A 6697-nucleotide genomic window follows, 5' to 3' on the forward strand; every position below is an offset into this window, starting at 1 on the left:
ATCATTAACAGGCGCAGGAGTGGCTGTGTGGTAAGTAGCTTGCTTACCAACCACATGGTCCCAGGTTCAGTCCCACTGCGTGGCACCTTGGGCAAGTGTCTTCTACTATAGCATCGGGCCGACCAAAGCCTTGTGAGTGGATTTGGTAGACGGAAACTGAAAGAAGCCTGTCGCATACATGTATATATATATATATGTTTGTGTGTATGTGTGTCTGTGTTTGTCTCCCCAACATCGCTTGACAACCGATGGTGGTGTGTTCACGTCCCCGTAACTTAGCGGTTCGGCAAAAGAGACCGATAGAATAAGTACTAGGCATCCAAAGAATAAGTCCTGGGGTCGATTTACTCGACTAAAGGCCACAGTCAAATGACTGAAACAAGTACAAGAGTAAGTATTCATTTTTCTGAAAGTTATGAGAAAACAAAGTCGAAGGGGCACGCTTGTGTAGGTATGCCTACGCCGTACTTTGTAACTAGTAATGTTCTGTGCAGATGACTAAGTGACTTGGTTTATCAGGTTATATAAATACAGTAATCCCACGACTATCACGTTACGTTCCAAAACCCCATCCGCGATAGGTGAAAATCCGCGAAGTAGAAACAGTACTGTATGTTTTATTATTATTTTCATAATTTGCATTTATTTATTTTATTGTTTTTATATATTTAAACTTTTATAAACTCTCCTCACACTCTTAGGAGTACCCATCTTTTCCTTTCTTTTCTTTTTTTGTGGGTGAGAAACATAGCGATGGATGGTTGCTGGTGTTGCTTTCTCTTCTGTGTAAGGAGGTTTTTATAAACTTCCACGGCTCCATCGATTGCATTTCTGAACTGCAATGCACGAATCATCTAGAGGTCCCAATTTTCCACCATTCTCTGAAGTTCTTTTGGCGGCCTACATCCGCATACCTTCTCCCTTCCTTAAGCATGTCGAGGAGTTTCACCCTCACTGCTGTAGTAAGCATCTTTCTCTGGCGCTCGGGTCCTCTGCCAGAAGCCTTAGAAAGTGTAGAACGTTTGGGTGACATCGTAGGGCTTGCAATAAATTGACAATTTTACACACGAATGCAAAACAACACCAAACACTTGTCTCCCGAGTTTCGTTTTCTATAAAGTATGTACGATTCTTTGTTTACTCATTAACTGTATACTACGTATTTTTTTTTAGTATATTTTAACTAATGTGTCATATAGTGCAGTACTGAACTGTATTTTTATTTATCAATTTATTAATTTTGGGGCGTGAAAATGCTTATTTTACCTCAGAAATAATCAAAATCTAAAAAAAATATAAATACCGATCGGCCGCAGAAACCCGCGATATACTGAAGAGTCCGTGATATAAATTTATATATATTAACCAGAAAAATCCGTGATGTACTGAGAATGCGAGAGATGAAACGCGATTTACTGTAGTTTCTTTTGACCTTCACTTTTACAAACGACAGAACGCAATTTGAGGGAAATTATGCTGTTCTTTCTAGTAGGCCAAAACAATATGTAGAAGCTCCATCGGTGGTTCTGTTATTATAGAAGTCCATCACTGCAAGATATTTCAGCACCAGCTGATCGGTTAGAAATAACAGCCAAATCCCTCTAAACTACATTTTGTTGTCTTTAAAAAAGGAAGTACTTGTTTGATAATGTAGTTCTATATACATTTTTTTAAAGAAAAGCAACCGAAAACTGGGTATGCACAGCGACTGCAATAGCCTCTATCTGAATATATTTTAGAGAGGACTGATTCTTAATGAGTTTAAAAGAGATTGTGACCCAAGCTTCATCGTCAATTAGAATAGCAGTTCTTGAGCAGACAAATACTACTCCCACCTCGATATTAGTGACGAGCAAAATGACCAGCATTTAGGCAGAGAGACAGACCATGAAGGCCTATGGAGTTGAGGAGCCTACTACAGCGACATCTCAGTCCTCCACGGGTGTCGGTTCCCACTCTGAGTACAATGGAGATACAGAGCTCATCCAGACCGAGTAGACCGCCAGTGTAGACCATAAGCCGAGCATCAGTCCAGTCCCCTGAGACTTTCGCTCTTGCGAAAAGTAGGCGACACCTTGAAAATTGATCAGATTGACCAAAGAGGGTTGAATGTGTAACTTGAACACAAATTGCTCCATACTCTCTGCTTCTGGTTATCTTCATTTGTAATAGGAACTGACAAACCCAGCTCTCACCACTGTAGCAGAACTTCATCCATCTTCCTGTTGGAACTAATCCATGTTAGAAAAGACAGAATGTTCCCTAGCAATGGGGAGCAAGCGTGGGTGGAGGAAAGAACATAGGGAAGAGACAGAAACGAGCACTTACGCAGACCTAGACCCCTGAACTGTTTGGGCAAAGCAGCCTGTGATATTGACCAAGCATTCGAGTTCCCTGAAGATTTAATCGTCAAAGCATTGGAGAGATGATGAGAATTTGTAAAAGTGAGTAACTCTGAGCGCCATCCGTCCGGTACCATATCATGATACGACAAACTGGGTAATGCACTGAATGCTTTCTAAGAGCAACTGTCATTTTGTTTCATAACGCGACAGAAAAATTAGTTTTTCCATTATGATCCATGATAATATTATTGAATGAGCTTAAGGAGGAATTTATCATCTTTGTTAAATATCAATCTCTAACCGAGCATACTCTACAGGAACACTCTTATTGAAAATGTGAAATAGATATTTTGACGAGATGATCTAACAGTTTTTTTCTATTGTTTATGCAATCAATATAGCTGCAGTATTATAGTACTAAAAGATACAGAATGAAACGATTGGACGCAGCCCTTTGGACGTTGATGATTTAGCACGGTTTTTGGCGTTTAATTTATATATGGATGGTGTGGTGAGAGGGGTAAATGCTAGAACCTTTGGCAGGGGAGCCCAAACGGTGGGAGAAAATGGAAAGAAATGGCAGGTTAGTCAGTTATTGTTTGCTGATGATACAGCACTGGTGGCAGATTCGGAAGAGTAACTGAGGAGACTGGTGATAGAGTTTGGAAGAGTGTGTGAGAGGAGGACACTGAAAGTGAACGTAGCTAAGAGTAAGGTGATGAGATGTTCGAGAAGGAATGGCTGGTAGAATGAGTGTGAGTATTAATGGTGAGATGTTAGAGGAGGTGAGTGTTAATTAATGAGAAAACATAACAGGTTTTGGCTGCGACTTTAGCATGCAGTTACCAAGCGGTCATGTTAACGGTTATATTATTAATGATCTCGGTCAGAATTTCCGATCGTGGGTGTACAGGTTTTCGATTAACTGAGCTGCCAAATTCATTGAACTACCGTGTAAGTGGCTAAGTATTCCACAGATATGTGTACTGTACCCTTAATGTAATTTTCAGGCGGAATCAGCGTGACGTTGTGTGACAAGGCGGTTTTCAAATACATGTAGCTTCGTTTATCGCTGAATCATTCGTTATTGATTCAGGATAACTCAGTACGTTCAGCTGTGAACCGCGTTACACTTATCACTGATTGATTTGTGATAACACGGGTCATCGGCCAATCGAAGATTCTGCTTGTACCGTAAAAACGCGCCCCAACGATTACCCACAATGTCCAGCTACCTAAAATACACTGACTATCGTTTTGTGTTTACAATGACTGTGTTGCGAGGCCGCGTATTTTTTCACGTTGATTTGCGTACACATACCCATTACCATGGGGGCAGTGATGAAAGAAACTACCAAGGCACCTGTTCCTAACAGATGACGCAAATGAGTGTGTTATCTACAGGAAAAAGTAGAGATGATCATGAAAATACATGACGGTGGAAACCTTGTTACTGTGGGCTACAAGTCCAGTGTCAATGAATCCACCATTCATTCCATTTACAAAGTGTGTGGAGATGGTTCATTTAACACTGTTTTTTCTTTTTAACTTTTAAACTAGGATAAATGTACAATCCATCCGACGGGCTTCTATACAGCTTCTCTTTCCAATCTGACAAGGTATGGGCCAACCCAAGGCTGTATACAGAAAATTACATTAGCCCAAGATCCCACGCAGCAGAATCGAAATGGCAACTTTATAATTACAAAGCGAACCTTTTAATTATACGGCCATACTGAGAGAGGAATTATACAGACAGTCGTAATGAGACTGAAGGAGTGGTTCAATAAGAAACGAAATGACTTATTAAATAGATCGTATCTCATGGGTATGATTTTCCCCCGCCTCCCTACACTGTCCACAAATTAATTATTTATCTCGGGGGAGGATTAAGTGGAAGAGAATACTATAACACTGAACTTATTGTCACTGTTTCTATAAGTGCACATATTTTCATACGAACGACTCTAAACACACTTATCTATTCATGCACACATGCATGTGTATGCGTGCGTGGATGTATGTTTTTATGTGATACTTCGTTTGTTGGTTGGCTAGTTGGTTCATTGATCGATTGGTTGGCACCTCTCACTCGCAGTGTTTTCGTATTTTTTCCTTTCCTATGGAGTGGAGAGGTTCATATTCCAGCCATAAAAGCAAAAACTGATTTTATCCTATGAGGTTGAACTGTGGTTAAACGAAGGTCTGGAAGGAATTACTAGCTATTTTTGCAAAAGTCCAGAGATTTTTTCTTTGCTTAATCAATGGAATAATAATAATTTCTAGCGTAGACATAAGTCCACAAATGTTGAAGAAAGTAATAATGGATTGCACCGAAACCAATATTTTCTTGGTACATATTTTAATCGATCTCGGAAAGTTGAAAAACAATGTTGATCTCAGTGAAATTTGAACTGGGAATATAAAAGTACACAACTAAATACCTTAATGAATTTTGTCTGATGCTCTACCGATTCTAGTCTCCACTAGCTGAGCAATGCAACCAATGGAACCTCAACCTTATAGTGATATGATCAGAGTAGCATAGAGTGTACGGATCGCATTGGGTGGTCACTTTAAGTACTTGTGTTTGTTGAGATCGAAGGTATGTGTGACATTTACGGAAGATAGGGAAAACCCACGCTACGCCTCGGGGTGTGTTTGGACAACGATGTTTTGACGGATATAATTATAATTCGATAAAATTACTTACGGCCGCTTCATAATGTACGATCCGAGCATTGCTGACTTGTGGATTTTGCTGTGAGTCGAATTCATCGTAAAGATCGCCCTGGCGGTTATCTCTCTTTCCAGATTTATATATGGAATAATTTCACTTCTTATTTCAGTGATGCATTACCCTCTATTGAGTTAGGTAGCATTTCTTTACTAGTGGTCCTTTGGCAATACTATCCTGATAGTTACTAGTGGGTTTTTTCCGGAGTTGACTGTTATATCTCAAAGTATAGTTGCTTCCTCATTTTCTACCTCTTTTTTTTTCTGTTGGCGTTCAGATTGAAAGAATGGAACCTACTGGATGCAGAGGTGATCATTTCGAAGAACCGAACACGGTGACATGCAACTTTTAGCCATCTCTTTTCATTGCTTGAGACATTGTGATTAGTTTTAGTCACCGGTGTGATTAATAGCACCTGTTCATTGACAGTTCGACGAGAAGCCTAAAGGCAATGTACCTTCACAATAGTAACCAGTATCCATCTATCCATATTACTTACTCCGTACACTTGAAAGAAGATTGCAAAATTATGTAAGTCTTACTCAAAAACATCAAATATGGCGACTACGAGTGGAGTTAGCATGTGTTTTCAAGATGTTGGAATTCTTGCTCGAACTGCAGGATGGATATACTAAGCAACCTTATTTTTTGTTTGTTGGGTAGCAGAAATGGAGCTAAACATTATGTGAAGCGAAAATGGAAAATAAAAAGAAAAAATATCAATTCTACAGCCTTGTTTCGAGAAAATAGTAGAGACCATTGTCATCACCATCGCCGCCGGTTGGTTCGGTGCCGGCTGGATATAGAAAATGAGCTCTACGGTGACCTCCGCCAGTTGACCAACAGCATAAAAAATGGTTCTAGTTTGCTGGGAACTGAGACACATAGAGTTGCTCGTCAACCAAGTCATCATTTGGGAACCGACCCATGAGAAAATTACCCATGGATCGTTTTCCAAATCCATTGTCAAACCCTAGTAGTAGACAACGGTACAGCAATGGCTGAGGAGTTTAGGACACTGATGATAGAACGAAATGCATGACATGCATCCTTGTGCCACACGCAATTGCAAATAGACGACGACGCTGATGATGCGGAGGAGAATCACTCATTTCTCGTATTAGCGTGTGTCTTTTTAACTTTATTTTCTGTCAAGGGAAAACTCAACATTTTTAAATGTCAGTTATCTCATGCATATTTAAGAACAGAATGTACATAAATCCATGTTCATGAAACGAAAGCTTTATTTTATAATATTCTAATATCTTAAGGCGGCGAGATGGCAGAAACGTTCGCACGCCGGGCGAAATGCCTAGCGGTATTTTGTCTGCCGTTACGTTCTGAGTTCAAATTCCGCCGAGGTCGACTTTGCCTTTCATCCTTTCGGGGTCGATAAATTAAGTACCAGTTACGCACTGGAGTCAATGTAATCGACTTAATCCCTCTGTCTGTCCTTGTTTGTCCCCTCTATGTTTAGCCCCTTGTGAGCAATAAAGAAATAAGAAGCGTTGGCATGCCGGGTGAAATGTGTAGTGACACCGTGCGCATGCGTAGTCTCACGCATGCGTGGAATTAAACAAGCAAGCTTTCCCGCTTAATTCTATCTCTTCCTCGA

The sequence above is a fragment of the Octopus bimaculoides genome, chromosome 1, assembly GCF_001194135.2.
Source record: "Octopus bimaculoides isolate UCB-OBI-ISO-001 chromosome 1, ASM119413v2, whole genome shotgun sequence".
NCBI classification, from domain to species: Eukaryota; Metazoa; Mollusca; class Cephalopoda; order Octopoda; family Octopodidae; genus Octopus; species Octopus bimaculoides.